Source organism: Triturus cristatus, chromosome 4_1 (assembly GCF_964204655.1).
Source record: "Triturus cristatus chromosome 4_1, aTriCri1.1, whole genome shotgun sequence".
Classification (NCBI taxonomy): Eukaryota; Metazoa; Chordata; class Amphibia; order Caudata; family Salamandridae; genus Triturus; species Triturus cristatus.
In genome coordinates, this window is record NC_140585.1 from 107088604 (window position 1) to 107114702 (window position 26099).

At 44.4% G+C, this 26099-nt stretch overlaps 58 non-coding genes across 58 annotated transcripts; 14 read left to right on the top strand and 44 right to left on the bottom strand.

The window, feature by feature from the left end:
* Window positions 1–340: 340 nt before the first annotated feature.
* On the bottom strand, window positions 341–412 carry TRNAA-CGC (transfer RNA alanine (anticodon CGC)). Its single transcript has one exon. It is a non-coding gene; the product is annotated as a tRNA-Ala (tRNA).
* Window positions 413–1394: 982 nt separating this feature from the next.
* On the bottom strand, window positions 1395–1466 carry TRNAA-UGC (transfer RNA alanine (anticodon UGC)). Its single transcript has one exon. It is a non-coding gene; the product is annotated as a tRNA-Ala (tRNA).
* Window positions 1467–1895: 429 nt separating this feature from the next.
* Window positions 1896–1967, bottom strand: TRNAA-CGC (transfer RNA alanine (anticodon CGC)). The gene has a single exon. It is a non-coding gene; the product is annotated as a tRNA-Ala (tRNA).
* A 129-nt stretch (window positions 1968–2096) lies between these two features.
* On the bottom strand, window positions 2097–2182 carry TRNAY-GUA (transfer RNA tyrosine (anticodon GUA)). The gene is given in 2 exon segments: window positions 2097–2132; window positions 2146–2182. It is a non-coding gene; the product is annotated as a tRNA-Tyr (tRNA).
* A 768-nt stretch (window positions 2183–2950) lies between these two features.
* On the bottom strand, window positions 2951–3022 carry TRNAA-UGC (transfer RNA alanine (anticodon UGC)). Its single transcript has one exon. It is a non-coding gene; the product is annotated as a tRNA-Ala (tRNA).
* A 157-nt stretch (window positions 3023–3179) lies between these two features.
* On the top strand, window positions 3180–3252 carry TRNAM-CAU (transfer RNA methionine (anticodon CAU)). The gene has a single exon. It is a non-coding gene; the product is annotated as a tRNA-Met (tRNA).
* Window positions 3253–3451: 199 nt separating this feature from the next.
* TRNAA-UGC (transfer RNA alanine (anticodon UGC)) lies at window positions 3452–3523 on the bottom strand. The gene has a single exon. It is a non-coding gene; the product is annotated as a tRNA-Ala (tRNA).
* A 129-nt stretch (window positions 3524–3652) lies between these two features.
* On the bottom strand, window positions 3653–3738 carry TRNAY-GUA (transfer RNA tyrosine (anticodon GUA)). Its single transcript is given in 2 exon segments — window positions 3653–3688; window positions 3702–3738. It is a non-coding gene; the product is annotated as a tRNA-Tyr (tRNA).
* Window positions 3739–4506: 768 nt separating this feature from the next.
* On the bottom strand, window positions 4507–4578 carry TRNAA-UGC (transfer RNA alanine (anticodon UGC)). The gene has a single exon. It is a non-coding gene; the product is annotated as a tRNA-Ala (tRNA).
* A 157-nt stretch (window positions 4579–4735) lies between these two features.
* TRNAM-CAU (transfer RNA methionine (anticodon CAU)) lies at window positions 4736–4808 on the top strand. The gene has a single exon. It is a non-coding gene; the product is annotated as a tRNA-Met (tRNA).
* A 199-nt stretch (window positions 4809–5007) lies between these two features.
* On the bottom strand, window positions 5008–5079 carry TRNAA-CGC (transfer RNA alanine (anticodon CGC)). Its single transcript has one exon. It is a non-coding gene; the product is annotated as a tRNA-Ala (tRNA).
* Window positions 5080–5208: 129 nt separating this feature from the next.
* On the bottom strand, window positions 5209–5294 carry TRNAY-GUA (transfer RNA tyrosine (anticodon GUA)). Its single transcript is given in 2 exon segments — window positions 5209–5244; window positions 5258–5294. It is a non-coding gene; the product is annotated as a tRNA-Tyr (tRNA).
* A 768-nt stretch (window positions 5295–6062) lies between these two features.
* On the bottom strand, window positions 6063–6134 carry TRNAA-UGC (transfer RNA alanine (anticodon UGC)). The gene has a single exon. It is a non-coding gene; the product is annotated as a tRNA-Ala (tRNA).
* Window positions 6135–6291: 157 nt separating this feature from the next.
* On the top strand, window positions 6292–6364 carry TRNAM-CAU (transfer RNA methionine (anticodon CAU)). Its single transcript has one exon. It is a non-coding gene; the product is annotated as a tRNA-Met (tRNA).
* A 199-nt stretch (window positions 6365–6563) lies between these two features.
* TRNAA-UGC (transfer RNA alanine (anticodon UGC)) lies at window positions 6564–6635 on the bottom strand. Its single transcript has one exon. It is a non-coding gene; the product is annotated as a tRNA-Ala (tRNA).
* Window positions 6636–6764: 129 nt separating this feature from the next.
* TRNAY-GUA (transfer RNA tyrosine (anticodon GUA)) lies at window positions 6765–6850 on the bottom strand. Its single transcript is given in 2 exon segments — window positions 6765–6800; window positions 6814–6850. It is a non-coding gene; the product is annotated as a tRNA-Tyr (tRNA).
* Window positions 6851–7618: 768 nt separating this feature from the next.
* Window positions 7619–7690, bottom strand: TRNAA-UGC (transfer RNA alanine (anticodon UGC)). The gene has a single exon. It is a non-coding gene; the product is annotated as a tRNA-Ala (tRNA).
* A 157-nt stretch (window positions 7691–7847) lies between these two features.
* Window positions 7848–7920, top strand: TRNAM-CAU (transfer RNA methionine (anticodon CAU)). The gene has a single exon. It is a non-coding gene; the product is annotated as a tRNA-Met (tRNA).
* A 199-nt stretch (window positions 7921–8119) lies between these two features.
* On the bottom strand, window positions 8120–8191 carry TRNAA-UGC (transfer RNA alanine (anticodon UGC)). Its single transcript has one exon. It is a non-coding gene; the product is annotated as a tRNA-Ala (tRNA).
* Window positions 8192–9173: 982 nt separating this feature from the next.
* Window positions 9174–9245, bottom strand: TRNAA-UGC (transfer RNA alanine (anticodon UGC)). Its single transcript has one exon. It is a non-coding gene; the product is annotated as a tRNA-Ala (tRNA).
* A 157-nt stretch (window positions 9246–9402) lies between these two features.
* On the top strand, window positions 9403–9475 carry TRNAM-CAU (transfer RNA methionine (anticodon CAU)). Its single transcript has one exon. It is a non-coding gene; the product is annotated as a tRNA-Met (tRNA).
* Window positions 9476–9875: 400 nt separating this feature from the next.
* TRNAY-GUA (transfer RNA tyrosine (anticodon GUA)) lies at window positions 9876–9961 on the bottom strand. The gene is given in 2 exon segments: window positions 9876–9911; window positions 9925–9961. It is a non-coding gene; the product is annotated as a tRNA-Tyr (tRNA).
* A 768-nt stretch (window positions 9962–10729) lies between these two features.
* On the bottom strand, window positions 10730–10801 carry TRNAA-UGC (transfer RNA alanine (anticodon UGC)). Its single transcript has one exon. It is a non-coding gene; the product is annotated as a tRNA-Ala (tRNA).
* A 157-nt stretch (window positions 10802–10958) lies between these two features.
* TRNAM-CAU (transfer RNA methionine (anticodon CAU)) lies at window positions 10959–11031 on the top strand. Its single transcript has one exon. It is a non-coding gene; the product is annotated as a tRNA-Met (tRNA).
* Window positions 11032–11230: 199 nt separating this feature from the next.
* TRNAA-UGC (transfer RNA alanine (anticodon UGC)) lies at window positions 11231–11302 on the bottom strand. The gene has a single exon. It is a non-coding gene; the product is annotated as a tRNA-Ala (tRNA).
* A 129-nt stretch (window positions 11303–11431) lies between these two features.
* Window positions 11432–11517, bottom strand: TRNAY-GUA (transfer RNA tyrosine (anticodon GUA)). Its single transcript is given in 2 exon segments — window positions 11432–11467; window positions 11481–11517. It is a non-coding gene; the product is annotated as a tRNA-Tyr (tRNA).
* A 768-nt stretch (window positions 11518–12285) lies between these two features.
* On the bottom strand, window positions 12286–12357 carry TRNAA-UGC (transfer RNA alanine (anticodon UGC)). The gene has a single exon. It is a non-coding gene; the product is annotated as a tRNA-Ala (tRNA).
* A 157-nt stretch (window positions 12358–12514) lies between these two features.
* Window positions 12515–12587, top strand: TRNAM-CAU (transfer RNA methionine (anticodon CAU)). Its single transcript has one exon. It is a non-coding gene; the product is annotated as a tRNA-Met (tRNA).
* Window positions 12588–12786: 199 nt separating this feature from the next.
* TRNAA-UGC (transfer RNA alanine (anticodon UGC)) lies at window positions 12787–12858 on the bottom strand. The gene has a single exon. It is a non-coding gene; the product is annotated as a tRNA-Ala (tRNA).
* Window positions 12859–13840: 982 nt separating this feature from the next.
* TRNAA-UGC (transfer RNA alanine (anticodon UGC)) lies at window positions 13841–13912 on the bottom strand. Its single transcript has one exon. It is a non-coding gene; the product is annotated as a tRNA-Ala (tRNA).
* A 157-nt stretch (window positions 13913–14069) lies between these two features.
* Window positions 14070–14142, top strand: TRNAM-CAU (transfer RNA methionine (anticodon CAU)). The gene has a single exon. It is a non-coding gene; the product is annotated as a tRNA-Met (tRNA).
* A 400-nt stretch (window positions 14143–14542) lies between these two features.
* TRNAY-GUA (transfer RNA tyrosine (anticodon GUA)) lies at window positions 14543–14628 on the bottom strand. The gene is given in 2 exon segments: window positions 14543–14578; window positions 14592–14628. It is a non-coding gene; the product is annotated as a tRNA-Tyr (tRNA).
* Window positions 14629–15396: 768 nt separating this feature from the next.
* TRNAA-UGC (transfer RNA alanine (anticodon UGC)) lies at window positions 15397–15468 on the bottom strand. Its single transcript has one exon. It is a non-coding gene; the product is annotated as a tRNA-Ala (tRNA).
* A 429-nt stretch (window positions 15469–15897) lies between these two features.
* TRNAA-CGC (transfer RNA alanine (anticodon CGC)) lies at window positions 15898–15969 on the bottom strand. Its single transcript has one exon. It is a non-coding gene; the product is annotated as a tRNA-Ala (tRNA).
* A 129-nt stretch (window positions 15970–16098) lies between these two features.
* On the bottom strand, window positions 16099–16184 carry TRNAY-GUA (transfer RNA tyrosine (anticodon GUA)). The gene is given in 2 exon segments: window positions 16099–16134; window positions 16148–16184. It is a non-coding gene; the product is annotated as a tRNA-Tyr (tRNA).
* Window positions 16185–16952: 768 nt separating this feature from the next.
* On the bottom strand, window positions 16953–17024 carry TRNAA-UGC (transfer RNA alanine (anticodon UGC)). The gene has a single exon. It is a non-coding gene; the product is annotated as a tRNA-Ala (tRNA).
* Window positions 17025–17181: 157 nt separating this feature from the next.
* Window positions 17182–17254, top strand: TRNAM-CAU (transfer RNA methionine (anticodon CAU)). The gene has a single exon. It is a non-coding gene; the product is annotated as a tRNA-Met (tRNA).
* Window positions 17255–17453: 199 nt separating this feature from the next.
* Window positions 17454–17525, bottom strand: TRNAA-UGC (transfer RNA alanine (anticodon UGC)). The gene has a single exon. It is a non-coding gene; the product is annotated as a tRNA-Ala (tRNA).
* A 129-nt stretch (window positions 17526–17654) lies between these two features.
* Window positions 17655–17740, bottom strand: TRNAY-GUA (transfer RNA tyrosine (anticodon GUA)). The gene is given in 2 exon segments: window positions 17655–17690; window positions 17704–17740. It is a non-coding gene; the product is annotated as a tRNA-Tyr (tRNA).
* Window positions 17741–18508: 768 nt separating this feature from the next.
* TRNAA-UGC (transfer RNA alanine (anticodon UGC)) lies at window positions 18509–18580 on the bottom strand. The gene has a single exon. It is a non-coding gene; the product is annotated as a tRNA-Ala (tRNA).
* Window positions 18581–18737: 157 nt separating this feature from the next.
* Window positions 18738–18810, top strand: TRNAM-CAU (transfer RNA methionine (anticodon CAU)). The gene has a single exon. It is a non-coding gene; the product is annotated as a tRNA-Met (tRNA).
* Window positions 18811–19009: 199 nt separating this feature from the next.
* Window positions 19010–19081, bottom strand: TRNAA-CGC (transfer RNA alanine (anticodon CGC)). Its single transcript has one exon. It is a non-coding gene; the product is annotated as a tRNA-Ala (tRNA).
* A 129-nt stretch (window positions 19082–19210) lies between these two features.
* On the bottom strand, window positions 19211–19296 carry TRNAY-GUA (transfer RNA tyrosine (anticodon GUA)). The gene is given in 2 exon segments: window positions 19211–19246; window positions 19260–19296. It is a non-coding gene; the product is annotated as a tRNA-Tyr (tRNA).
* Window positions 19297–20064: 768 nt separating this feature from the next.
* TRNAA-UGC (transfer RNA alanine (anticodon UGC)) lies at window positions 20065–20136 on the bottom strand. Its single transcript has one exon. It is a non-coding gene; the product is annotated as a tRNA-Ala (tRNA).
* A 157-nt stretch (window positions 20137–20293) lies between these two features.
* Window positions 20294–20366, top strand: TRNAM-CAU (transfer RNA methionine (anticodon CAU)). The gene has a single exon. It is a non-coding gene; the product is annotated as a tRNA-Met (tRNA).
* A 199-nt stretch (window positions 20367–20565) lies between these two features.
* On the bottom strand, window positions 20566–20637 carry TRNAA-UGC (transfer RNA alanine (anticodon UGC)). Its single transcript has one exon. It is a non-coding gene; the product is annotated as a tRNA-Ala (tRNA).
* A 129-nt stretch (window positions 20638–20766) lies between these two features.
* Window positions 20767–20852, bottom strand: TRNAY-GUA (transfer RNA tyrosine (anticodon GUA)). Its single transcript is given in 2 exon segments — window positions 20767–20802; window positions 20816–20852. It is a non-coding gene; the product is annotated as a tRNA-Tyr (tRNA).
* Window positions 20853–21849: 997 nt separating this feature from the next.
* TRNAM-CAU (transfer RNA methionine (anticodon CAU)) lies at window positions 21850–21922 on the top strand. Its single transcript has one exon. It is a non-coding gene; the product is annotated as a tRNA-Met (tRNA).
* A 199-nt stretch (window positions 21923–22121) lies between these two features.
* On the bottom strand, window positions 22122–22193 carry TRNAA-UGC (transfer RNA alanine (anticodon UGC)). The gene has a single exon. It is a non-coding gene; the product is annotated as a tRNA-Ala (tRNA).
* Window positions 22194–22322: 129 nt separating this feature from the next.
* TRNAY-GUA (transfer RNA tyrosine (anticodon GUA)) lies at window positions 22323–22408 on the bottom strand. Its single transcript is given in 2 exon segments — window positions 22323–22358; window positions 22372–22408. It is a non-coding gene; the product is annotated as a tRNA-Tyr (tRNA).
* Window positions 22409–23176: 768 nt separating this feature from the next.
* On the bottom strand, window positions 23177–23248 carry TRNAA-UGC (transfer RNA alanine (anticodon UGC)). Its single transcript has one exon. It is a non-coding gene; the product is annotated as a tRNA-Ala (tRNA).
* Window positions 23249–23405: 157 nt separating this feature from the next.
* Window positions 23406–23478, top strand: TRNAM-CAU (transfer RNA methionine (anticodon CAU)). Its single transcript has one exon. It is a non-coding gene; the product is annotated as a tRNA-Met (tRNA).
* Window positions 23479–23677: 199 nt separating this feature from the next.
* Window positions 23678–23749, bottom strand: TRNAA-CGC (transfer RNA alanine (anticodon CGC)). Its single transcript has one exon. It is a non-coding gene; the product is annotated as a tRNA-Ala (tRNA).
* A 129-nt stretch (window positions 23750–23878) lies between these two features.
* TRNAY-GUA (transfer RNA tyrosine (anticodon GUA)) lies at window positions 23879–23964 on the bottom strand. The gene is given in 2 exon segments: window positions 23879–23914; window positions 23928–23964. It is a non-coding gene; the product is annotated as a tRNA-Tyr (tRNA).
* A 768-nt stretch (window positions 23965–24732) lies between these two features.
* Window positions 24733–24804, bottom strand: TRNAA-UGC (transfer RNA alanine (anticodon UGC)). Its single transcript has one exon. It is a non-coding gene; the product is annotated as a tRNA-Ala (tRNA).
* A 157-nt stretch (window positions 24805–24961) lies between these two features.
* On the top strand, window positions 24962–25034 carry TRNAM-CAU (transfer RNA methionine (anticodon CAU)). Its single transcript has one exon. It is a non-coding gene; the product is annotated as a tRNA-Met (tRNA).
* Window positions 25035–25233: 199 nt separating this feature from the next.
* Window positions 25234–25305, bottom strand: TRNAA-UGC (transfer RNA alanine (anticodon UGC)). The gene has a single exon. It is a non-coding gene; the product is annotated as a tRNA-Ala (tRNA).
* Window positions 25306–25434: 129 nt separating this feature from the next.
* On the bottom strand, window positions 25435–25520 carry TRNAY-GUA (transfer RNA tyrosine (anticodon GUA)). Its single transcript is given in 2 exon segments — window positions 25435–25470; window positions 25484–25520. It is a non-coding gene; the product is annotated as a tRNA-Tyr (tRNA).
* Between the last annotated feature and the right edge of the window lie 579 nt (window positions 25521–26099).

Sequence of the window (26099 nt, forward strand, 5' to 3'; positions counted from 1 at the left end):
GTCAGGAAAATCCTTCAGCCTTGTACCTGGATGATCTTCATGGTCTTATGTACAGATGCCTATATACAGTCTTCTTAGCGCAGTAGGCAGCGCGTCAGTCTCATAATCTGAAGGTCCTGAGTTCGATCCTCAGAGAGGGCATTTATTTCCTTCTTTTGGAATGCAAAATTCTCCGATTTTCTTGAAATGCGCCAACTATGCCTAGTTCAAAGATTTTTCCAAAGCAAATGTCTGACTATTTAAGTGGGGCTCTCACCCCAACTGCATGACAAACTTCTTCTTTCTGCATGATGGCAGGCTAGCCTTCTGGAAAAAAGCCAAGATAAGGAACAGAGGCTCCTGGAGATGCCGGGGATTGAACCCGGGACCTCATACATGCGAAGCATGCGCTCTACCACTGAGCTACATCCCCACTTTTGCACTCGAGCTGTTTGATGGATGCAAGGAATCCCTGAAACCCAGGGACTGCAAAGTCTCGATCATAATCAATGGAAGGTATTGTTTGAATAAAAGTGAAATATATGGAAATCGAAGCAAAAAATCCTTCGAGCCGGATTTGAACCAGCGACCTAAGGATGTCTGACTTTATGCTACAGTCCTCCGCTCTACCAACTGAGCTATCAAGGAGTGGCTGAAGTATCTTTCAGCGCTGTAATTATCTCTCGCTCAAGAAAGGTTGTGGGGGTGGGGATCAGGAGCAGATCGATGAAAATCATGAACATTACCTGCAGCTCCCTCTCAAAGTCACCAGTTCTTAGAGCACACTGTAAGGTACGTCTTATCACCCCAAAGGAGGATTTCAGACCAAAGTTCATGTTCTGTCTTGGCTTGGGGATAAGCAGGGGTGCTCCAAATTTCAATTTTACAGAAAGGAAAGGAACTTTGATACAAAGACCTTGGGCAGCATTGGTGGCAAATGGATGGCTGCGCGGAACCATGAAAGAAATGACAGAAAGTTATGGGAGTCATTACTACGCACCCAGCATCAAGAACGTGCATTTTGGATGCATTTTCAAAAGGAAAGAGAACGGAAAAATCTGTAGATTGAAGGTGATTGAGATAAACAAAATATTCCGTTTTTCTAAAAGCTACTGTAAAGAGTCTCTGGTTTAGAAGAAGAACCCTTACCAATGATCAAGAGAGATGCGACAGATTTCTATCATCAAAGCATTATGGTTGTCAAGATGAATCATCACTTTGATGTCTTCAACAAGTAGGATTCTTTTGATCTATAATCATCAAAAATGAGATAGCCCCATTTCATGGGATTTTTCAAGGCAAACGTCTGACAGATTAAGCGGGGTCCTCATCCCGGTTGGAGGACATATCTCTTCCTTCATCATGATGCCAGCCTAGCTTTCGGCCCAAAATCCAAGGTAAGCATGGCAAAAGTCTGGAGATGCCGGGGATTGAACCCGGGGCCTCATACATGCAAAGCATGCGCTCTACCACTGAGCTACATCCCCACTTCTGCAAGGTTTTACTGTATGATTGGAAACCCTGCATTGAACCGACGGCCACATCACCCCATTCGACTCTGCAGTATACAATGTCAGTCAGGAAAATCCTTCAGCCTTGTACCTGGATGATCTTCATGGTCTTATGTACAGATGCCTATATACAGTCTTCTTAGCGCAGTAGGCAGCGCGTCAGTCTCATAATCTGAAGGTCCTGAGTTCGATCCTCAGAGAGGGCATTTATTTCCTTCTTTTGGAATGCAAAATTCTCCGATTTTCTTGAAATGCGCCAACTATGCCTAGTTCAAAGATTTTTCCAAAGCAAATGTCTGACTATTTAAGTGGGGCTCTCACCCCAACTGCATGACAAACTTCTTCTTTCTGCATGATGGCAGGCTAGCCTTCTGGAAAAAAGCCAAGATAAGGAACAGAGGCTCCTGGAGATGCCGGGGATTGAACCCGGGACCTCATACATGCGAAGCATGCGCTCTACCACTGAGCTACATCCCCACTTTTGCACTCGAGCTGTTTGATGGATGCAAGGAATCCCTGAAACCCAGGGACTGCAAAGTCTCGATCATAATCAATGGAAGGTATTGTTTGAATAAAAGTGAAATATATGGAAATCGAAGCAAAAAATCCTTCGAGCCGGATTTGAACCAGCGACCTAAGGATGTCTGACTTTATGCTACAGTCCTCCGCTCTACCAACTGAGCTATCGAAGGAGTGGCTGAAGTATCTTTCAGCGCTGTAATTATCTCTCGCTCAAGAAAGGTTGTGGGGGTGGGGATCAGGAGCAGATCGATGAAAATCATGAACATTACCTGCAGCTCCCTCTCAAAGTCACCAGTTCTTAGAGCACACTGTAAGGTACGTCTTATCACCCCAAAGGAGGATTTCAGACCAAAGTTCATGTTCTGTCTTGGCTTGGGGATAAGCAGGGGTGCTCCAAATTTCAATTTTACAGAAAGGAAAGGAACTTTGATACAAAGACCTTGGGCAGCATTGGTGGCAAATGGATGGCTGCGCGGAACCATGAAAGAAATGACAGAAAGTTATGGGAGTCATTACTACGCACCCAGCATCAAGAACGTGCATTTTGGATGCATTTTCAAAAGGAAAGAGAACGGAAAAATCTGTAGATTGAAGGTGATTGAGATAAACAAAATATTCCGTTTTTCTAAAAGCTACTGTAAAGAGTCTCTGGTTTAGAAGAAGAACCCTTACCAATGATCAAGAGAGATGCGACAGATTTCTATCATCAAAGCATTATGGTTGTCAAGATGAATCATCACTTTGATGTCTTCAACAAGTAGGATTCTTTTGATCTATAATCATCAAAAATGAGATAGCCCCATTTCATGGGATTTTTCAAGGCAAACGTCTGACAGATTAAGCGGGGTCCTCATCCCGGTTGGAGGACATATCTCTTCCTTCATCATGATGCCAGCCTAGCTTTCGGCCCAAAATCCAAGGTAAGCATGGCAAAAGTCTGGAGATGCCGGGGATTGAACCCGGGGCCTCATACATGCAAAGCATGCGCTCTACCACTGAGCTACATCCCCACTTCTGCAAGGTTTGACTGTATGATTGGAAACCCTGCATTGAACCGACGGCCACATCACCCCATTCGACTCTGCAGTATACAATGTCAGTCAGGAAAATCCTTCAGCCTTGTACCTGGATGATCTTCATGGTCTTATGTACAGATGCCTATATACAGCCTTCTTAGCGCAGTAGGCAGCGCGTCAGTCTCATAATCTGAAGGTCCTGAGTTCGATCCTCAGAGAGGGCATTTATTTCCTTCTTTTGGAATGCAAAATTCTCCGATTTTCTTGAAATGCGCAAACTATGCCTAGTTCAAAGATTTTTCCAAAGCAAATGTCTGACTATTTAAGTGGGGCTCTCACCCCAACTGCATGACAAACTTCTTCTTTCTGCATGATGGCAGGCTAGCCTTCTGGAAAAAAGCCAAGATAAGGAACAGAGGCTCCTGGAGATGCCGGGGATTGAACCCGGGACCTCATACATGCAAAGCATGCGCTCTACCACTGAGCTACATCCCCACTTTTGCACTCGAGCTGTTTGATGGATGCAAGGAATCCCTGAAACCCAGGGACTGCAAAGTCTCGATCATAATCAATGGAAGGTATTGTTTGAATAAAAGTGAAAGATATGGAAATCGAAGCAAAAAATCCTTCGAGCCGGATTTGAACCAGCGACCTAAGGATGTCTGACTTTATGCTACAGTCCTCCGCTCTACCAACTGAGCTATCGAAGGAGTGGCTGAAGTATCTTTCAGCGCTGTAATTATCTCTCGCTCAAGAAAGGTTGTGGGGGTGGGGATCAGGAGCAGATCGATGAAAATCATGAACATTACCTGCAGCTCCCTCTCAAAGTCACCAGTTCTTAGAGCACACTGTAAGGTACGTCTTATCACCCCAAAGGAGGATTTCAGACCAAAGTTCATGTTCTGTCTTGGCTTGGGGATAAGCAGGGGTGCTCCAAATTTCAATTTTACAGAAAGGAAAGGAACTTTGATACAAAGACCTTGGGCAGCATTGGTGGCAAATGGATGGCTGCGCGGAACCATGAAAGAAATGACAGAAAGTTATGGGAGTCATTACTACGCACCCAGCATCAAGAACGTGCATTTTGGATGCATTTTCAAAAGGAAAGAGAACGGAAAAATCTGTAGATTGAAGGTGATTGAGATAAACAAAATATTCCGTTTTTCTAAAAGCTACTGTAAAGAGTCTCTGGTTTAGAAGAAGAACCCTTACCAATGATCAAGAGAGATGCGACAGATTTCTATCATCAAAGCATTATGGTTGTCAAGATGAATCATCACTTTGATGTCTTCAACAAGTAGGATTCTTTTGATCTATAATCATCAAAAATGAGATAGCCCCATTTCATGGGATTTTTCAAGGCAAACGTCTGACAGATTAAGCGGGGTCCTCATCCCGGTTGGAGGACATATCTCTTCCTTCATCATGATGCCAGCCTAGCTTTCGGCCCAAAATCCAAGGTAAGCATGGCAAAAGTCTGGAGATGCCGGGGATTGAACCCGGGGCCTCATACATGCAAAGCATGCGCTCTACCACTGAGCTACATCCCCACTTCTGCAAGGTTTGACTGTATGATTGGAAACCCTGCATTGAACCGACGGCCACATCACCCCATTCGACTCTGCAGTATACAATGTCAGTCAGGAAAATCCTTCAGCCTTGTACCTGGATGATCTTCATGGTCTTATGTACAGATGCCTATATACAGCCTTCTTAGCGCAGTAGGCAGCGCGTCAGTCTCATAATCTGAAGGTCCTGAGTTCGATCCTCAGAGAGGGCATTTATTTCCTTCTTTTGGAATGCAAAATTCTCCGATTTTCTTGAAATGCGCAAACTATGCCTAGTTCAAAGATTTTTCCAAAGCAAATGTCTGACTATTTAAGTGGGGCTCTCACCCCAACTGCATGACAAACTTCTTCTTTCTGCATGATGGCAGGCTAGCCTTCTGGAAAAAAGCCAAGATAAGGAACAGAGGCTCCTGGAGATGCCGGGGATTGAACCCGGGACCTCATACATGCGAAGCATGCGCTCTACCACTGAGCTACATCCCCACTTTTGCACTCGAGCTGTTTGATGGATGCAAGGAATCCCTGAAACCCAGGGACTGCAAAGTCTCGATCATAATCAATGGAAGGTATTGTTTGAATAAAAGTGAAATATATGGAAATCGAAGCACAAAATCCTTCGAGCCGGATTTGAACCAGCGACCTAAGGATGTCTGACTTTATGCTACAGTCCTCCGCTCTACCAACTGAGCTATCGAAGGAGTGGCTGAAGTATCTTTCAGCGCTGTAATTATCTCTCGCTCAAGAAAGGTTGTGGGGGTGGGGATCAGGAGCAGATCGATGAAAATCATGAACATTACCTGCAGCTCCCTCTCAAAGTCACCAGTTCTTAGAGCACACTGTAAGGTACGTCTTATCACCCCAAAGGAGGATTTCAGACCAAAGTTCATGTTCTGTCTTGGCTTGGGGATAAGCAGGGGTGCTCCAAATTTCAATTTTACAGAAAGGAAAGGAACTTTGATACAAAGACCTTGGGCAGCATTGGTGGCAAATGGATGGCTGCGCGGAACCATGAAAGAAATGACAGAAAGTTATGGGAGTCATTACTACGCACCCAGCATCAAGAACGTGCATTTTGGATGCATTTTCAAAAGGAAAGAGAACGGAAAAATCTGTAGATTGAAGGTGATTGAGATAAACAAAATATTCCGTTTTTCTAAAAGCTACTGTAAAGAGTCTCTGGTTTAGAAGAAGAACCCTTACCAATGATCAAGAGAGATGCGACAGATTTCTATCATCAAAGCATTATGGTTGTCAAGATGAATCATCACTTTGATGTCTTCAACAAGTAGGATTCTTTTGATCTATAATCATCAAAAATGAGATAGCCCCATTTCATGGGATTTTTCAAGGCAAACGTCTGACAGATTAAGCGGGGTCCTCATCCCGGTTGGAGGACATATCTCTTCCTTCATCATGATGCCAGCCTAGCTTTCGGCCCAAAATCCAAGGTAAGCATGGCAAAAGTCTGGAGATGCCGGGGATTGAACCCGGGGCCTCATACATGCAAAGCATGCGCTCTACCACTGAGCTACATCCCCACTTCTGCAAGGTTTGACTGTATGATTGGAAACCCTGCATTGAACCGACGGCCACATCACCCCATTCGACTCTGCAGTATACAATGTCAGTCAGGAAAATCCTTCAGCCTTGTACCTGGATGATCTTCATGGTCTTATGTACAGATGCCTATATACAGCCTTCTTAGCGCAGTAGGCAGCGCGTCAGTCTCATAATCTGAAGGTCCTGAGTTCGATCCTCAGAGAGGGCATTTATTTCCTTCTTTTGGAATGCAAAATTCTCCGATTTTCTTGAAATGCGCAAACTATGCCTAGTTCAAAGATTTTTCCAAAGCAAATGTCTGACTATTTAAGTGGGGCTCTCACCCCAACTGCATGACAAACTTCTTCTTTCTGCATGATGGCAGGCTAGCCTTCTGGAAAAAAGCCAAGATAAGGAACAGAGGCTCCTGGAGATGCCGGGGATTGAACCCGGGACCTCATACATGCAAAGCATGCGCTCTACCACTGAGCTACATCCCCACTTTTGCACTCGAGCTGTTTGATGGATGCAAGGAATCCCTGAAACCCAGGGACTGCAAAGTCTCGATCATAATCAATGGAAGGTATTGTTTGAATAAAAGTGAAAGATATGGAAATCGAAGCAAAAAATCCTTCGAGCCGGATTTGAACCAGCGACCTAAGGATGTCTGACTTTATGCTACAGTCCTCCGCTCTACCAACTGAGCTATCGAAGGAGTGGCTGAAGTATCTTTCAGCGCTGTAATTATCTCTCGCTCAAGAAAGGTTGTGGGGGTGGGGATCAGGAGCAGATCGATGAAAATCATGAACATTACCTGCAGCTCCCTCTCAAAGTCACCAGTTCTTAGAGCACACTGTAAGGTACGTCTTATCACCCCAAAGGAGGATTTCAGACCAAAGTTCATGTTCTGTCTTGGCTTGGGGATAAGCAGGGGTGCTCCAAATTTCAATTTTACAGAAAGGAAAGGAACTTTGATACAAAGACCTTGGGCAGCATTGGTGGCAAATGGATGGCTGCGCGGAACCATGAAAGAAATGACAGAAAGTTATGGGAGTCATTACTACGCACCCAGCATCAAGAACGTGCATTTTGGATGCATTTTCAAAAGGAAAGAGAACGGAAAAATCTGTAGATTGAAGGTGATTGAGATAAACAAAATATTCCGTTTTTCTAAAAGCTACTGTAAAGAGTCTCTGGTTTAGAAGAAGAACCCTTACCAATGATCAAGAGAGATGCGACAGATTTCTATCATCAAAGCATTATGGTTGTCAAGATGAATCATCACTTTGATGTCTTCAACAAGTAGGATTCTTTTGATCTATAATCATCAAAAATGAGATAGCCCCATTTCATGGGATTTTTCAAGGCAAACGTCTGACAGATTAAGCGGGGTCCTCATCCCGGTTGGAGGACATATCTCTTCCTTCATCATGATGCCAGCCTAGCTTTCGGCCCAAAATCCAAGGTAAGCATGGCAAAAGTCTGGAGATGCCGGGGATTGAACCCGGGGCCTCATACATGCAAAGCATGCGCTCTACCACTGAGCTACATCCCCACTTCTGCAAGGTTTGACTGTATGATTGGAAACCCTGCATTGAACCGACGGCCACATCACCCCATTCGACTCTGCAGTATACAATGTCAGTCAGGAAAATCCTTCAGCCTTGTACCTGGATGATCTTCATGGTCTTATGTACAGATGCCTATATACAGCCTTCTTAGCGCAGTAGGCAGCGCGTCAGTCTCATAATCTGAAGGTCCTGAGTTCGATCCTCAGAGAGGGCATTTATTTCCTTCTTTTGGAATGCAAAATTCTCCGATTTTCTTGAAATGCGCAAACTATGCCTAGTTCAAAGATTTTTCCAAAGCAAATGTCTGACTATTTAAGTGGGGCTCTCACCCCAACTGCATGACAAACTTCTTCTTTCTGCATGATGGCAGGCTAGCCTTCTGGAAAAAAGCCAAGATAAGGAACAGAGGCTCCTGGAGATGCCGGGGATTGAACCCGGGACCTCATACATGCAAAGCATGCGCTCTACCACTGAGCTACATCCCCACTTTTGCACTCGAGCTGTTTGATGGATGCAAGGAATCCCTGAAACCCAGGGACTGCAAAGTCTCGATCATAATCAATGGAAGGTATTGTTTGAATAAAAGTGAAAGATATGGAAATCGAAGCAAAAAATCCTTCGAGCCGGATTTGAACCAGCGACCTAAGGATGTCTGACTTTATGCTACAGTCCTCCGCTCTACCAACTGAGCTATCAAGGAGTGGCTGAAGTATCTTTCAGCGCTGTAATTATCTCTCGCTCAAGAAAGGTTGTGGGGGTGGGGATCAGGAGCAGATCGATGAAAATCATGAACATTACCTGCAGCTCCCTCTCAAAGTCACCAGTTCTTAGAGCACACTGTAAGGTACGTCTTATCACCCCAAAGGAGGATTTCAGACCAAAGTTCATGTTCTGTCTTGGCTTGGGGATAAGCAGGGGTGCTCCAAATTTCAATTTTACAGAAAGGAAAGGAACTTTGATACAAAGACCTTGGGCAGCATTGGTGGCAAATGGATGGCTGCGCGGAACCATGAAAGAAATGACAGAAAGTTATGGGAGTCATTACTACGCACCCAGCATCAAGAACGTGCATTTTGGATGCATTTTCAAAAGGAAAGAGAACGGAAAAATCTGTAGATTGAAGGTGATTGAGATAAACAAAATATTCCGTTTTTCTAAAAGCTACTGTAAAGAGTCTCTGGTTTAGAAGAAGAACCCTTACCAATGATCAAGAGAGATGCGACAGATTTCTATCATCAAAGCATTATGGTTGTCAAGATGAATCATCACTTTGATGTCTTCAACAAGTAGGATTCTTTTGATCTATAATCATCAAAAATGAGATAGCCCCATTTCAAGGGATTTTTCAAGGCAAACGTCTGACAGATTAAGCGGGGTCCTCATCCCGGTTGGAGGACATATCTCTTCCTTCATCATGATGCCAGCCTAGCTTTCGGCCCAAAATCCAAGGTAAGCATGGCAAAAGTCTGGAGATGCCGGGGATTGAACCCGGGGCCTCATACATGCAAAGCATGCGCTCTACCACTGAGCTACATCCCCACTTCTGCAAGGTTTGACTGTATGATTGGAAACCCTGCATTGAACCGACGGCCACATCACCCCATTCGACTCTGCAGTATACAATGTGAGTCAGGAAAATCCTTCAGCCTTGTACCTGGATGATCTTCATGGTCTTATGTACAGATGCCTATATACAGCCTTCTTAGCGCAGTAGGCAGCGCGTCAGTCTCATAATCTGAAGGTCCTGAGTTCGATCCTCAGAGAGGGCATTTATTTCCTTCTTTTGGAATGCAAAATTCTCCGATTTTCTTGAAATGCGCAAACTATGCCTAGTTCAAAGATTTTTCCAAAGCAAATGTCTGACTATTTAAGTGGGGCTCTCACCCCAACTGCATGACAAACTTCTTCTTTCTGCATGATGGCAGGCTAGCCTTCTGGAAAAAAGCCAAGATAAGGAACAGAGGCTCCTAGAGATGCCGGGGATTGAACCCGGGACCTCATACATGCGAAGCATGCGCTCTACCACTGAGCTACATCCCCACTTTTGCCCTCGAGCTGTTTGATGGATGCAAGGAATCCCTGAAACCCAGGGACTGCAAAGTCTCGATCATAATCAATGGAAGGTATTGTTTGAATAAAAGTGAAATATATGGAAATCGAAGCAAAAAATCCTTCGAGCCGGATTTGAACCAGCGACCTAAGGATGTCTGACTTTATGCTACAGTCCTCCGCTCTACCAACTGAGCTATCGAAGGAGTGGCTGAAGTATCTTTCAGCGCTGTAATTATCTCTCGCTCAAGAAAGGTTGTGGGGGTGGGGATCAGGAGCAGATCGATGAAAATCATGAACATTACCTGCAGCTCCCTCTCAAAGTCACCAGTTCTTAGAGCACACTGTAAGGTACATCTTATCACCCCAAAGGAGGATTTCAGACCAAAGTTCATGTTCTGTCTTGGCTTGGGGATAAGCAGGGGTGCTCCAAATTTCAATTTTACAGAAAGGAAAGGAACTTTGATACAAAGACCTTGGGCAGCATTGGTGGCAAATGGATGGCTGCGCGGAACCATGAAAGAAATGACAGAAAGTTATGGGAGTCATTACTACGCACCCAGCATCAAGAACGTGCATTTTGGATGCATTTTCAAAAGGAAAGAGAACGGAAAAATCTGTAGATTGAAGGTGATTGAGATAAACAAAATATTCCGTTTTTCTAAAAGCTACTGTAAAGAGTCTCTGGTTTAGAAGAAGAACCCTTACCAATGATCAAGAGAGATGCGACAGATTTCTATCATCAAAGCATTATGGTTGTCAAGATGAATCATCACTTTGATGTCTTCAACAAGTAGGATTCTTTTGATCTATAATCATCAAAAATGAGATAGCCCCATTTCATGGGATTTTTCAAGGCAAACGTCTGACAGATTAAGCGGGGTCCTCATCCCGGTTGGAGGACATATCTCTTCCTTCATCATGATGCCAGCCTAGCTTTCGGCCCAAAATCCAAGGTAAGCATGGCAAAAGTCTGGAGATGCCGGGGATTGAACCCGGGGCCTCATACATGCAAAGCATGCGCTCTACCACTGAGCTACATCCCCACTTCTGCAAGGTTTGACTGTATGATTGGAAACCCTGCATTGAACCGACGGCCACATCACCCCATTCGACTCTGCAGTATACAATGTCAGTCAGGAAAATCCTTCAGCCTTGTACCTGGATGATCTTCATGGTCTTATGTACAGATGCCTATATACAGCCTTCTTAGCGCAGTAGGCAGCGCGTCAGTCTCATAATCTGAAGGTCCTGAGTTCGATCCTCAGAGAGGGCATTTATTTCCTTCTTTTGGAATGCAAAATTCTCCGATTTTCTTGAAATGCGCAAACTATGCCTAGTTCAAAGATTTTTCCAAAGCAAATGTCTGACTATTTAAGTGGGGCTCTCACCCCAACTGCATGACAAACTTCTTCTTTCTGCATGATGGCAGGCTAGCCTTCTGGAAAAAAGCCAAGATAAGGAACAGAGGCTCCTGGAGATGCCGGGGATTGAACCCGGGACCTCATACATGCAAAGCATGCGCTCTACCACTGAGCTACATCCCCACTTTTGCACTCGAGCTGTTTGATGGATGCAAGGAATCCCTGAAACCCAGGGACTGCAAAGTCTCGATCATAATCAATGGAAGGTATTGTTTGAATAAAAGTGAAAGATATGGAAATCGAAGCAAAAAATCCTTCGAGCCGGATTTGAACCAGCGACCTAAGGATGTCTGACTTTATGCTACAGTCCTCCGCTCTACCAACTGAGCTATCGAAGGAGTGGCTGAAGTATCTTTCAGCGCTGTAATTATCTCTCGCTCAAGAAAGGTTGTGGGGGTGGGGATCAGGAGCAGATCGATGAAAATCATGAACATTACCTGCAGCTCCCTCTCAAAGTCACCAGTTCTTAGAGCACACTGTAAGGTACGTCTTATCACCCCAAAGGAGGATTTCAGACCAAAGTTCATGTTCTGTCTTGGCTTGGGGATAAGCAGGGGTGCTCCAAATTTCAATTTTACAGAAAGGAAAGGAACTTTGATACAAAGACCTTGGGCAGCATTGGTGGCAAATGGATGGCTGCGCGGAACCATGAAAGAAATGACAGAAAGTTATGGGAGTCATTACTACGCACCCAGCATCAAGAACGTGCATTTTGGATGCATTTTCAAAAGGAAAGAGAACGGAAAAATCTGTAGATTGAAGGTGATTGAGATAAACAAAATATTCCGTTTTTCTAAAAGCTACTGTAAAGAGTCTCTGGTTTAGAAGAAGAACCCTTACCAATGATCAAGAGAGATGCGACAGATTTCTATCATCAAAGCATTATGGTTGTCAAGATGAATCATCACTTTGATGTCTTCAACAAGTAGGATTCTTTTGATCTATAATCATCAAAAATGAGATAGCCCCATTTCATGGGATTTTTCAAGGCAAACGTCTGACAGATTAAGCGGGGTCCTCATCCCGGTTGGAGGACATATCTCTTCCTTCATCATGATGCCAGCCTAGCTTTCGGCCCAAAATCCAAGGTAAGCATGGCAAAAGTCTGGAGATGCCGGGGATTGAACCCGGGGCCTCATACATGCAAAGCATGCGCTCTACCACTGAGCTACATCCCCACTTCTGCAAGGTTTGACTGTATGATTGGAAACCCTGCATTGAACCGACGGCCACATCACCCCATTCGACTCTGCAGTATACAATGTCAGTCAGGAAAATCCTTCAGCCTTGTACCTGGATGATCTTCATGGTCTTATGTACAGATGCCTATATACAGCCTTCTTAGCGCAGTAGGCAGCGCGTCAGTCTCATAATCTGAAGGTCCTGAGTTCGATCCTCAGAGAGGGCATTTATTTCCTTCTTTTGGAATGCAAAATTCTCCGATTTTCTTGAAATGCGCAAACTATGCCTAGTTCAAAGATTTTTCCAAAGCAAATGTCTGACTATTTAAGTGGGGCTCTCACCCCAACTGCATGACAAACTTCTTCTTTCTGCATGATGGCAGGCTAGCCTTCTGGAAAAAAGCCAAGATAAGGAACAGAGGCTCCTGGAGATGCCGGGGATTGAACCCGGGACCTCATACATGCAAAGCATGCGCTCTACCACTGAGCTACATCCCCACTTTTGCACTCGAGCTGTTTGATGGATGCAAGGAATCCCTGAAACCCAGGGACTGCAAAGTCTCGATCATAATCAATGGAAGGTATTGTTTGAATAAAAGTGAAAGATATGGAAATCGAAGCAAAAAATCCTTCGAGCCGGATTTGAACCAGCGACCTAAGGATGTCTGACTTTATGCTACAGTCCTCCGCTCTACCAACTGAGCTATCAAGGAGTGGCTGAAGTATCTTTCAGCGCTGTAATTATCTCTCGCTCAAGAAAGGTTGTGGGGGTGGGGATCAGGAGCAGATCGATGAAAATCATGAACATTACCTGCAGCTCCCTCTCAAAGTCACCAGTTCTTAGAGCACACTGTAAGGTACGTCTTATCACCCCAAAGGAGGATTTCAGACCAAAGTTCATGTTCTGTCTTGGCTTGGGGATAAGCAGGGGTGCTCCAAATTTCAATTTTACAGAAAGGAAAGGAACTTTGATACAAAGACCTTGGGCAGCATTGGTGGCAAATGGATGGCTGCGCGGAACCATGAAAGAAATGACAGAAAGTTATGGGAGTCATTACTACGCACCCAGCATCAAGAACGTGCATTTTGGATGCATTTTCAAAAGGAAAGAGAACGGAAAAATCTGTAGATTGAAGGTGATTGAGATAAACAAAATATTCCGTTTTTCTAAAAGCTACTGTAAAGAGTCTCTGGTTTAGAAGAAGAACCCTTACCAATGATCAAGAGAGATGCGACAGATTTCTATCATCAAAGCATTATGGTTGTCAAGATGAATCATCACTTTGATGTCTTCAACAAGTAGGATTCTTTTGATCTATAATCATCAAAAATGAGATAGCCCCATTTCAAGGGATTTTTCAAGGCAAACGTCTGACAGATTAAGCGGGGTCCTCATCCCGGTTGGAGGACATATCTCTTCCTTCATCATGATGCCAGCCTAGCTTTCGGCCCAAAATCCAAGGTAAGCATGGCAAAAGTCTGGAGATGCCGGGGATTGAACCCGGGGCCTCATACATGCAAAGCATGCGCTCTACCACTGAGCTACATCCCCACTTCTGCAAGGTTTGACTGTATGATTGGAAACCCTGCATTGAACCGACGGCCACATCACCCCATTCGACTCTGCAGTATACAATGTGAGTCAGGAAAATCCTTCAGCCTTGTACCTGGATGATCTTCATGGTCTTATGTACAGATGCCTATATACAGCCTTCTTAGCGCAGTAGGCAGCGCGTCAGTCTCATAATCTGAAGGTCCTGAGTTCGATCCTCAGAGAGGGCATTTATTTCCTTCTTTTGGAATGCAAAATTCTCCGATTTTCTTGAAATGCGCAAACTATGCCTAGTTCAAAGATTTTTCCAAAGCAAATGTCTGACTATTTAAGTGGGGCTCTCACCCCAACTGCATGACAAACTTCTTCTTTCTGCATGATGGCAGGCTAGCCTTCTGGAAAAAAGCCAAGATAAGGAACAGAGGCTCCTAGAGATGCCGGGGATTGAACCCGGGACCTCATACATGCGAAGCATGCGCTCTACCACTGAGCTACATCCCCACTTTTGCCCTCGAGCTGTTTGATGGATGCAAGGAATCCCTGAAACCCAGGGACTGCAAAGTCTCGATCATAATCAATGGAAGGTATTGTTTGAATAAAAGTGAAATATATGGAAATCGAAGCAAAAAATCCTTCGAGCCGGATTTGAACCAGCGACCTAAGGATGTCTGACTTTATGCTACAGTCCTCCGCTCTACCAACTGAGCTATCGAAGGAGTGGCTGAAGTATCTTTCAGCGCTGTAATTATCTCTCGCTCAAGAAAGGTTGTGGGGGTGGGGATCAGGAGCAGATCGATGAAAATCATGAACATTACCTGCAGCTCCCTCTCAAAGTCACCAGTTCTTAGAGCACACTGTAAGGTACATCTTATCACCCCAAAGGAGGATTTCAGACCAAAGTTCATGTTCTGTCTTGGCTTGGGGATAAGCAGGGGTGCTCCAAATTTCAATTTTACAGAAAGGAAAGGAACTTTGATACAAAGACCTTGGGCAGCATTGGTGGCAAATGGATGGCTGCGCGGAACCATGAAAGAAATGACAGAAAGTTATGGGAGTCATTACTACGCACCCAGCATCAAGAACGTGCATTTTGGATGCATTTTCAAAAGGAAAGAGAACGGAAAAATCTGTAGATTGAAGGTGATTGAGATAAACAAAATATTCCGTTTTTCTAAAAGCTACTGTAAAGAGTCTCTGGTTTAGAAGAAGAACCCTTACCAATGATCAAGAGAGATGCGACAGATTTCTATCATCAAAGCATTATGGTTGTCAAGATGAATCATCACTTTGATGTCTTCAACAAGTAGGATTCTTTTGATCTATAATCATCAAAAATGAGATAGCCCCATTTCATGGGATTTTTCAAGGCAAACGTCTGACAGATTAAGCGGGGTCCTCATCCCGGTTGGAGGACATATCTCTTCCTTCATCATGATGCCAGCCTAGCTTTCGGCCCAAAATCCAAGGTAAGCATGGCAAAAGTCTGGAGATGCCGGGGATTGAACCCGGGGCCTCATACATGCAAAGCATGCGCTCTACCACTGAGCTACATCCCCACTTCTGCAAGGTTTTACTGTATGATTGGAAACCCTGCATTGAACCGACGGCCACATCACCCCATTCGACTCTGCAGTATACAATGTCAGTCAGGAAAATCCTTCAGCCTTGTACCTGGATGATCTTCATGGTCTTATGTACAGATGCCTATATACAGTCTTCTTAGCGCAGTAGGCAGCGCGTCAGTCTCATAATCTGAAGGTCCTGAGTTCGATCCTCAGAGAGGGCATTTATTTCCTTCTTTTGGAATGCAAAATTCTCCGATTTTCTTGAAATGCGCCAACTATGCCTAGTTCAAAGATTTTTCCAAAGCAAATGTCTGACTATTTAAGTGGGGCTCTCACCCCAACTGCATGACAAACTTCTTCTTTCTGCATGATGGCAGGCTAGCCTTCTGGAAAAAAGCCAAGATAAGGAACAGAGGCTCCTGGAGATGCCGGGGATTGAACCCGGGACCTCATACATGCGAAGCATGCGCTCTACCACTGAGCTACATCCCCACTTTTGCACTCGAGCTGTTTGATGGATGCAAGGAATCCCTGAAACCCAGGGACTGCAAAGTCTCGATCATAATCAATGGAAGGTATTGTTTGAATAAAAGTGAAATATATGGAAATCGAAGCAAAAAATCCTTCGAGCCGGATTTGAACCAGCGACCTAAGGATGTCTGACTTTATGCTACAGTCCTCCGCTCTACCAACTGAGCTATCGAAGGAGTGGCTGAAGTATCTTTCAGCGCTGTAATTATCTCTCGCTCAAGAAAGGTTGTGGGGGTGGGGATCAGGAGCAGATCGATGAAAATCATGAACATTACCTGCAGCTCCCTCTCAAAGTCACCAGTTCTTAGAGCACACTGTAAGGTACGTCTTATCACCCCAAAGGAGGATTTCAGACCAAAGTTCATGTTCTGTCTTGGCTTGGGGATAAGCAGGGGTGCTCCAAATTTCAATTTTACAGAAAGGAAAGGAACTTTGATACAAAGACCTTGGGCAGCATTGGTGGCAAATGGATGGCTGCGCGGAACCATGAAAGAAATGACAGAAAGTTATGGGAGTCATTACTACGCACCCAGCATCAAGAACGTGCATTTTGGATGCATTTTCAAAAGGAAAGAGAACGGAAAAATCTGTAGATTGAAGGTGATTGAGATAAACAAAATATTCCGTTTTTCTAAAAGCTACTGTAAAGAGTCTCTGGTTTAGAAGAAGAACCCTTACCAATGATCAAGAGAGATGCGACAGATTTCTATCATCAAAGCATTATGGTTGTCAAGATGAATCATCACTTTGATGTCTTCAACAAGTAGGATTCTTTTGATCTATAATCATCAAAAATGAGATAGCCCCATTTCATGGGATTTTTCAAGGCAAACGTCTGACAGATTAAGCGGGGTCCTCATCCCGGTTGGAGGACATATCTCTTCCTTCATCATGATGCCAGCCTAGCTTTCGGCCCAAAATCCAAGGTAAGCATGGCAAAAGTCTGGAGATGCCGGGGATTGAACCCGGGGCCTCATACATGCAAAGCATGCGCTCTACCACTGAGCTACATCCCCACTTCTGCAAGGTTTGACTGTATGATTGGAAACCCTGCATTGAACCGACGGCCACATCACCCCATTCGACTCTGCAGTATACAATGTCAGTCAGGAAAATCCTTCAGCCTTGTACCTGGATGATCTTCATGGTCTTATGTACAGATGCCTATATACAGCCTTCTTAGCGCAGTAGGCAGCGCGTCAGTCTCATAATCTGAAGGTCCTGAGTTCGATCCTCAGAGAGGGCATTTATTTCCTTCTTTTGGAATGCAAAATTCTCCGATTTTCTTGAAATGCGCAAACTATGCCTAGTTCAAAGATTTTTCCAAAGCAAATGTCTGACTATTTAAGTGGGGCTCTCACCCCAACTGCATGACAAACTTCTTCTTTCTGCATGATGGCAGGCTAGCCTTCTGGAAAAAAGCCAAGATAAGGAACAGAGGCTCCTGGAGATGCCGGGGATTGAACCCGGGACCTCATACATGCAAAGCATGCGCTCTACCACTGAGCTACATCCCCACTTTTGCACTCGAGCTGTTTGATGGATGCAAGGAATCCCTGAAACCCAGGGACTGCAAAGTCTCGATCATAATCAATGGAAGGTATTGTTTGAATAAAAGTGAAAGATATGGAAATCGAAGCAAAAAATCCTTCGAGCCGGATTTGAACCAGCGACCTAAGGATGTCTGACTTTATGCTACAGTCCTCCGCTCTACCAACTGAGCTATCGAAGGAGTGGCTGAAGTATCTTTCAGCGCTGTAATTATCTCTCGCTCAAGAAAGGTTGTGGGGGTGGGGATCAGGAGCAGATCGATGAAAATCATGAACATTACCTGCAGCTCCCTCTCAAAGTCACCAGTTCTTAGAGCACACTGTAAGGTACGTCTTATCACCCCAAAGGAGGATTTCAGACCAAAGTTCATGTTCTGTCTTGGCTTGGGGATAAGCAGGGGTGCTCCAAATTTCAATTTTACAGAAAGGAAAGGAACTTTGATACAAAGACCTTGGGCAGCATTGGTGGCAAATGGATGGCTGCGCGGAACCATGAAAGAAATGACAGAAAGTTATGGGAGTCATTACTACGCACCCAGCATCAAGAACGTGCATTTTGGATGCATTTTCAAAAGGAAAGAGAACGGAAAAATCTGTAGATTGAAGGTGATTGAGATAAACAAAATATTCCGTTTTTCTAAAAGCTACTGTAAAGAGTCTCTGGTTTAGAAGAAGAACCCTTACCAATGATCAAGAGAGATGCGACAGATTTCTATCATCAAAGCATTATGGTTGTCAAGATGAATCATCACTTTGATGTCTTCAACAAGTAGGATTCTTTTGATCTATAATCATCAAAAATGAGATAGCCCCATTTCATGGGATTTTTCAAGGCAAACGTCTGACAGATTAAGCGGGGTCCTCATCCCGGTTGGAGGACATATCTCTTCCTTCATCATGATGCCAGCCTAGCTTTCGGCCCAAAATCCAAGGTAAGCATGGCAAAAGTCTGGAGATGCCGGGGATTGAACCCGGGGCCTCATACATGCAAAGCATGCGCTCTACCACTGAGCTACATCCCCACTTCTGCAAGGTTTGACTGTATGATTGGAAACCCTGCATTGAACCGACGGCCACATCACCCCATTCGACTCTGCAGTATACAATGTCAGTCAGGAAAATCCTTCAGCCTTGTACCTGGATGATCTTCATGGTCTTATGTACAGATGCCTATATACAGCCTTCTTAGCGCAGTAGGCAGCGCGTCAGTCTCATAATCTGAAGGTCCTGAGTTCGATCCTCAGAGAGGGCATTTATTTCCTTCTTTTGGAATGCAAAATTCTCCGATTTTCTTGAAATGCGCAAACTATGCCTAGTTCAAAGATTTTTCCAAAGCAGATGTCTGACTATTTAAGTGGGGCTCTCACCCCAACTGCATGACAAACTTCTTCTTTCTGCATGATGGCAGGCTAGCCTTCTGGAAAAAAGCCAAGATAAGGAACAGAGGCTCCTGGAGATGCCGGGGATTGAACCCGGGACCTCATACATGCGAAGCATGCGCTCTACCACTGAGCTACATCCCCACTTTTGCACTCGAGCTGTTTGATGGATGCAAGGAATCCCTGAAACCCAGGGACTGCAAAGTCTCGATCATAATCAATGGAAGGTATTGTTTGAATAAAAGTGAAATATATGGAAATCGAAGCACAAAATCCTTCGAGCCGGATTTGAACCAGCGACCTAAGGATGTCTGACTTTATGCTACAGTCCTCCGCTCTACCAACTGAGCTATCGAAGGAGTGGCTGAAGTATCTTTCAGCGCTGTAATTATCTCTCGCTCAAGAAAGGTTGTGGGGGTGGGGATCAGGAGCAGATCGATGAAAATCATGAACATTACCTGCAGCTCCCTCTCAAAGTCACCAGTTCTTAGAGCACACTGTAAGGTACGTCTTATCACCCCAAAGGAGGATTTCAGACCAAAGTTCATGTTCTGTCTTGGCTTGGGGATAAGCAGGGGTGCTCCAAATTTCAATTTTACAGAAAGGAAAGGAACTTTGATACAAAGACCTTGGGCAGCATTGGTGGCAAATGGATGGCTGCGCGGAACCATGAAAGAAATGACAGAAAGTTATGGGAGTCATTACTACGCACCCAGCATCAAGAACGTGCATTTTGGATGCATTTTCAAAAGGAAAGAGAACGGAAAAATCTGTAGATTGAAGGTGATTGAGATAAACAAAATATTCCGTTTTTCTAAAAGCTACTGTAAAGAGTCTCTGGTTTAGAAGAAGAACCCTTACCAATGATCAAGAGAGATGCGACAGATTTCTATCATCAAAGCATTATGGTTGTCAAGATGAATCATCACTTTGATGTCTTCAACAAGTAGGATTCTTTTGATCTATAATCATCAAAAATGAGATAGCCCCATTTCATGGGATTTTTCAAGGCAAACGTCTGACAGATTAAGCGGGGTCCTCATCCCGGTTGGAGGACATATCTCTTCCTTCATCATGATGCCAGCCTAGCTTTCGGCCCAAAATCCAAGGTAAGCATGGCAAAAGTCTGGAGATGCCGGGGATTGAACCCGGGGCCTCATACATGCAAAGCATGCGCTCTACCACTGAGCTACATCCCCACTTCTGCAAGGTTTGACTGTATGATTGGAAACCCTGCATTGAACCGACGGCCACATCACCCCATTCGACTCTGCAGTATACAATGTCAGTCAGGAAAATCCTTCAGCCTTGTACCTGGATGATCTTCATGGTCTTATGTACAGATGCCTATATACAGCCTTCTTAGCGCAGTAGGCAGCGCGTCAGTCTCATAATCTGAAGGTCCTGAGTTCGATCCTCAGAGAGGGCATTTATTTCCTTCTTTTGGAATGCAAAATTCTCCGATTTTCTTGAAATGCGCAAACTATGCCTAGTTCAAAGATTTTTCCAAAGCAAATGTCTGACTATTTAAGTGGGGCTCTCACCCCAACTGCATGACAAACTTCTTCTTTCTGCATGATGGCAGGCTAGCCTTCTGGAAAAAAGCCAAGATAAGGAACAGAGGCTCCTGGAGATGCCGGGGATTGAACCCGGGACCTCATACATGCAAAGCATGCGCTCTACCACTGAGCTACATCCCCACTTTTGCACTCGAGCTGTTTGATGGATGCAAGGAATCCCTGAAACCCAGGGACTGCAAAGTCTCGATCATAATCAATGGAAGGTATTGTTTGAATAAAAGTGAAAGATATGGAAATCGAAGCAAAAAATCCTTCGAGCCGGATTTGAACCAGCGACCTAAGGATGTCTGACTTTATGCTACAGTCCTCCGCTCTACCAACTGAGCTATCGAAGGAGTGGCTGAAGTATCTTTCAGCGCTGTAATTATCTCTCGCTCAAGAAAGGTTGTGGGGGTGGGGATCAGGAGCAGATCGATGAAAATCATGAACATTACCTGCAGCTCCCTCTCAAAGTCACCAGTTCTTAGAGCACACTGTAAGGTACGTCTTATCACCCCAAAGGAGGATTTCAGACCAAAGTTCATGTTCTGTCTTGGCTTGGGGATAAGCAGGGGTGCTCCAAATTTCAATTTTACAGAAAGGAAAGGAACTTTGATACAAAGACCTTGGGCAGCATTGGTGGCAAATGGATGGCTGCGCGGAACCATGAAAGAAATGACAGAAAGTTATGGGAGTCATTACTACGCACCTAGCATCAAGAACGTGCATTTTGGATGCATTTTCAAAAGGAAAGAGAACGGAAAAATCTGTAGATTGAAGGTGATTGAGATAAACAAAATATTCCGTTTTTCTAAAAGCTACTGTAAAGAGTCTCTGGTTTAGAAGAAGAACCCTTACCAATGATCAAGAGAGATGCGACAGATTTCTATCATCAAAGCATTATGGTTGTCAAGATGAATCATCACTTTGATGTCTTCAACAAGTAGGATTCTTTTGATCTATAATCATCAAAAATGAGATAGCCCCATTTCATGGGATTTTTCAAGGCAAACGTCTGACAGATTAAGCGGGGTCCTCATCCCGGTTGGAGGACATATCTCTTCCTTCATCATGATGCCAACCTAGCTTTCGGCCCAAAATCCAAGGTAAGCATGGCAAAAGTCTGGAGATGCCGGGGATTGAACCCAGGGCCTCATACATGCAAAGCATGCGCTCTACCACTGAGCTACATCCCCACTTCTGCAAGGTTTGACTGTATGATTGGAAACCCTGCATTGAACCGACGGCCACATCACCCCATTCGACTCTGCAGTATACAATGTCAGTCAGGAAAATCCTTCAGCCTTGTACCTGGATGATCTTCATGGTCTTATGTACAGATGCCTATATACAGCCTTCTTAGCGCAGTAGGCAGCGCGTCAGTCTCATAATCTGAAGGTCCTGAGTTCGATCCTCAGAGAGGGCATTTATTTCCTTCTTTTGGAATGCAAAATTCTCCGATTTTCTTGAAATGCGCAAACTATGCCTAGTTCAAAGATTTTTCCAAAGCAAATGTCTGACTATTTAAGTGGGGCTCTCACCCCAACTGCATGACAAACTTCTTCTTTCTGCATGATGGCAGGCTAGCCTTCTGGAAAAAAGCCAAGATAAGGAACAGAGGCTCCTGGAGATGCCGGGGATTGAACCCGGGACCTCATACATGCAAAGCATGCGCTCTACCACTGAGCTACATCCCCACTTTTGCACTCGAGCTGTTTGATGGATGCAAGGAATCCCTGAAACCCAGGGACTGCAAAGTCTCGATCATAATCAATGGAAGGTATTGTTTGAATAAAAGTGAAAGATATGGAAATCGAAGCAAAAAATCCTTCGAGCCGGATTTGAACCAGCGACCTAAGGATGTCTGACTTTATGCTACAGTCCTCCGCTCTACCAACTGAGCTATCGAAGGAGTGGCTGAAGTATCTTTCAGCGCTGTAATTATCTCTCGCTCAAGAAAGGTTGTGGGGGTGGGGATCAGGAGCAGATCGATGAAAATCATGAACATTACCTGCAGCTCCCTCTCAAAGTCACCAGTTCTTAGAGCACACTGTAAGGTACGTCTTATCACCCCAAAGGAGGATTTCAGACCAAAGTTCATGTTCTGTCTTGGCTTGGGGATAAGCAGGGGTGCTCCAAATTTCAATTTTACAGAAAGGAAAGGAACTTTGATACAAAGACCTTGGGCAGCATTGGTGGCAAATGGATGGCTGCGCGGAACCATGAAAGAAATGACAGAAAGTTATGGGAGTCATTACTACGCACCCAGCATCAAGAACGTGCATTTTGGATGCATTTTCAAAAGGAAAGAGAACGGAAAAATCTGTAGATTGAAGGTGATTGAGATAAACAAAATATTCCGTTTTTCTAAAAGCTACTGTAAAGAGTCTCTGGTTTAGAAGAAGAACCCTTACCAATGATCAAGAGAGATGCGACAGATTTCTATCATCAAAGCATTATGGTTGTCAAGATGAATCATCACTTTGATGTCTTCAACAAGTAGGATTCTTTTGATCTATAATCATCAAAAATGAGATAGCCCCATTTCATGGGATTTTTCAAGGCAAACGTCTGACAGATTAAGCGGGTTCCTCATCCCGGTTGGAGGACATATCTCTTCCTTCATCATGATGCCAGCCTAGCTTTCGGCCCAAAATCCAAGGTAAGCATGGCAAAAGTCTGGAGATGCCGGGGATTGAACCCGGGGCCTCATACATGCAAAGCATGCGCTCTACCACTGAGCTACATCCCCACTTCTGCAAGGTTTGACTGTATGATTGGAAACCCTGCATTGAACCGACGGCCACATCACCCCATTCGACTCTGCAGTATACAATGTCAGTCAGGAAAATCCTTCAGCCTTGTACCTGGATGATCTTCATGGTCTTATGTACAGATGCCTATATACAGCCTTCTTAGCGCAGTAGGCAGCGCGTCAGTCTCATAATCTGAAGGTCCTGAGTTCGATCCTCAGAGAGGGCATTTATTTCCTTCTTTTGGAATGCAAAATTCTCCGATTTTCTTGAAATGCGCAAACTATGCCTAGTTCAAAGATTTTTCCAAAGCAAATGTCTGACTATTTAAGTGGGGCTCTCACCCCAACTGCATGACAAACTTCTTCTTTCTGCATGATGGCAGGCTAGCCTTCTGGAAAAAAGCCAAGATAAGGAACAGAGGCTCCTGGAGATGCCGGGGATTGAACCCGGGACCTCATACATGCGAAGCATGCGCTCTACCACTGAGCTACATCCCCACTTTTGCACTCGAGCTGTTTGATGGATGCAAGGAATCCCTGAAACCCAGGGACTGCAAAGTCTCGATCATAATCAATGGAAGGTATTGTTTGAATAAAAGTGAAATATATGGAAATCGAAGCACAAAATCCTTCGAGCCGGATTTGAACCAGCGACCTAAGGATGTCTGACTTTATGCTACAGTCCTCCGCTCTACCAACTGAGCTATCGAAGGAGTGGCTGAAGTATCTTTCAGCGCTGTAATTATCTCTCGCTCAAGAAAGGTTGTGGGGGTGGGGATCAGGAGCAGATCGATGAAAATCATGAACATTACCTGCAGCTCCCTCTCAAAGTCACCAGTTCTTAGAGCACACTGTAAGGTACGTCTTATCACCCCAAAGGAGGATTTCAGACCAAAGTTCATGTTCTGTCTTGGCTTGGGGATAAGCAGGGGTGCTCCAAATTTCAATTTTACAGAAAGGAAAGGAACTTTGATACAAAGACCTTGGGCAGCATTGGTGGCAAATGGATGGCTGCGCGGAACCATGAAAGAAATGACAGAAAGTTATGGGAGTCATTACTACGCACCCAGCATCAAGAACGTGCATTTTGGATGCATTTTCAAAAGGAAAGAGAACGGAAAAATCTGTAGATTGAAGGTGATTGAGATAAACAAAATATTCCGTTTTTCTAAAAGCTACTGTAAAGAGTCTCTGGTTTAGAAGAAGAACCCTTACCAATGATCAAGAGAGATGCGACAGATTTCTATCATCAAAGCATTATGGTTGTCAAGATGAATCATCACTTTGATGTCTTCAACAAGTAGGATTCTTTTGATCTATAATCATCAAAAATGAGATAGCCCCATTTCATGGGATTTTTCAAGGCAAACGTCTGACAGATTAAGCGGGGTCCTCATCCCGGTTGGAGGACATATCTCTTCCTTCATCATGATGCCAGCCTAGCTTTCGGCCCAAAATCCAAGGTAAGCATGGCAAAAGTCTGGAGATGCCGGGGATTGAACCCGGGGCCTCATACATGCAAAGCATGCGCTCTACCACTGAGCTACATCCCCACTTCTGCAAGGTTTGACTGTATGATTGGAAACCCTGCATTGAACCGACGGCCACATCACCCCATTCGACTCTGCAGTATACAATGTCAGTCAGGAAAATCCTTCAGCCTTGTACCTGGATGATCTTCATGGTCTTATGTACAGATGCCTATATACAGCCTTCTTAGCGCAGTAGGCAGCGCGTCAGTCTCATAATCTGAAGGTCCTGAGTTCGATCCTCAGAGAGGGCATTTATTTCCTTCTTTTGGAATGCAAAATTCTCCGATTTTCTTGAAATGCGCAAACTATGCCTAGTTCAAAGATTTTTCCAAAGCAAATGTCTGACTATTTAAGTGGGGCTCTCACCCCAACTGCATGACAAACTTCTTCTTTCTGCATGATGGCAGGCTAGCCTTCTGGAAAAAAGCCAAGATAAGGAACAGAGGCTCCTGGAGATGCCGGGGATTGAACCCGGGACCTCATACATGCAAAGCATGCGCTCTACCACTGAGCTACATCCCCACTTTTGCACTCGAGCTGTTTGATGGATGCAAGGAATCCCTGAAACCCAGGGACTGCAAAGTCTCGATCATAATCAATGGAAGGTATTGTTTGAATAAAAGTGAAAGATATGGAAATCGAAGCAAAAAATCCTTCGAGCCGGATTTGAACCAGCGACCTAAGGATGTCTGACTTTATGCTACAGTCCTCCGCTCTACCAACTGAGCTATCGAAGGAGTGGCTGAAGTATCTTTCAGCGCTGTAATTATCTCTCGCTCAAGAAAGGTTGTGGGGGTGGGGATCAGGAGCAGATCGATGAAAATCATGAACATTACCTGCAGCTCCCTCTCAAAGTCACCAGTTCTTAGAGCACACTGTAAGGTACGTCTTATCACCCCAAAGGAGGATTTCAGACCAAAGTTCATGTTCTGTCTTGGCTTGGGGATAAGCAGGGGTGCTCCAAATTTCAATTTTACAGAAAGGAAAGGAACTTTGATACAAAGACCTTGGGCAGCATTGGTGGCAAATGGATGGCTGCGCGGAACCATGAAAGAAATGACAGAAAGTTATGGGAGTCATTACTACGCACCCAGCATCAAGAACGTGCATTTTGGATGCATTTTCAAAAGGAAAGAGAACGGAAAAATCTGTAGATTGAAGGTGATTGAGATAAACAAAATATTCCGTTTTTCTAAAAGCTACTGTAAAGAGTCTCTGGTTTAGAAGAAGAACCCTTACCAATGATCAAGAGAGATGCGACAGATTTCTATCATCAAAGCATTATGGTTGTCAAGATGAATCATCACTTTGATGTC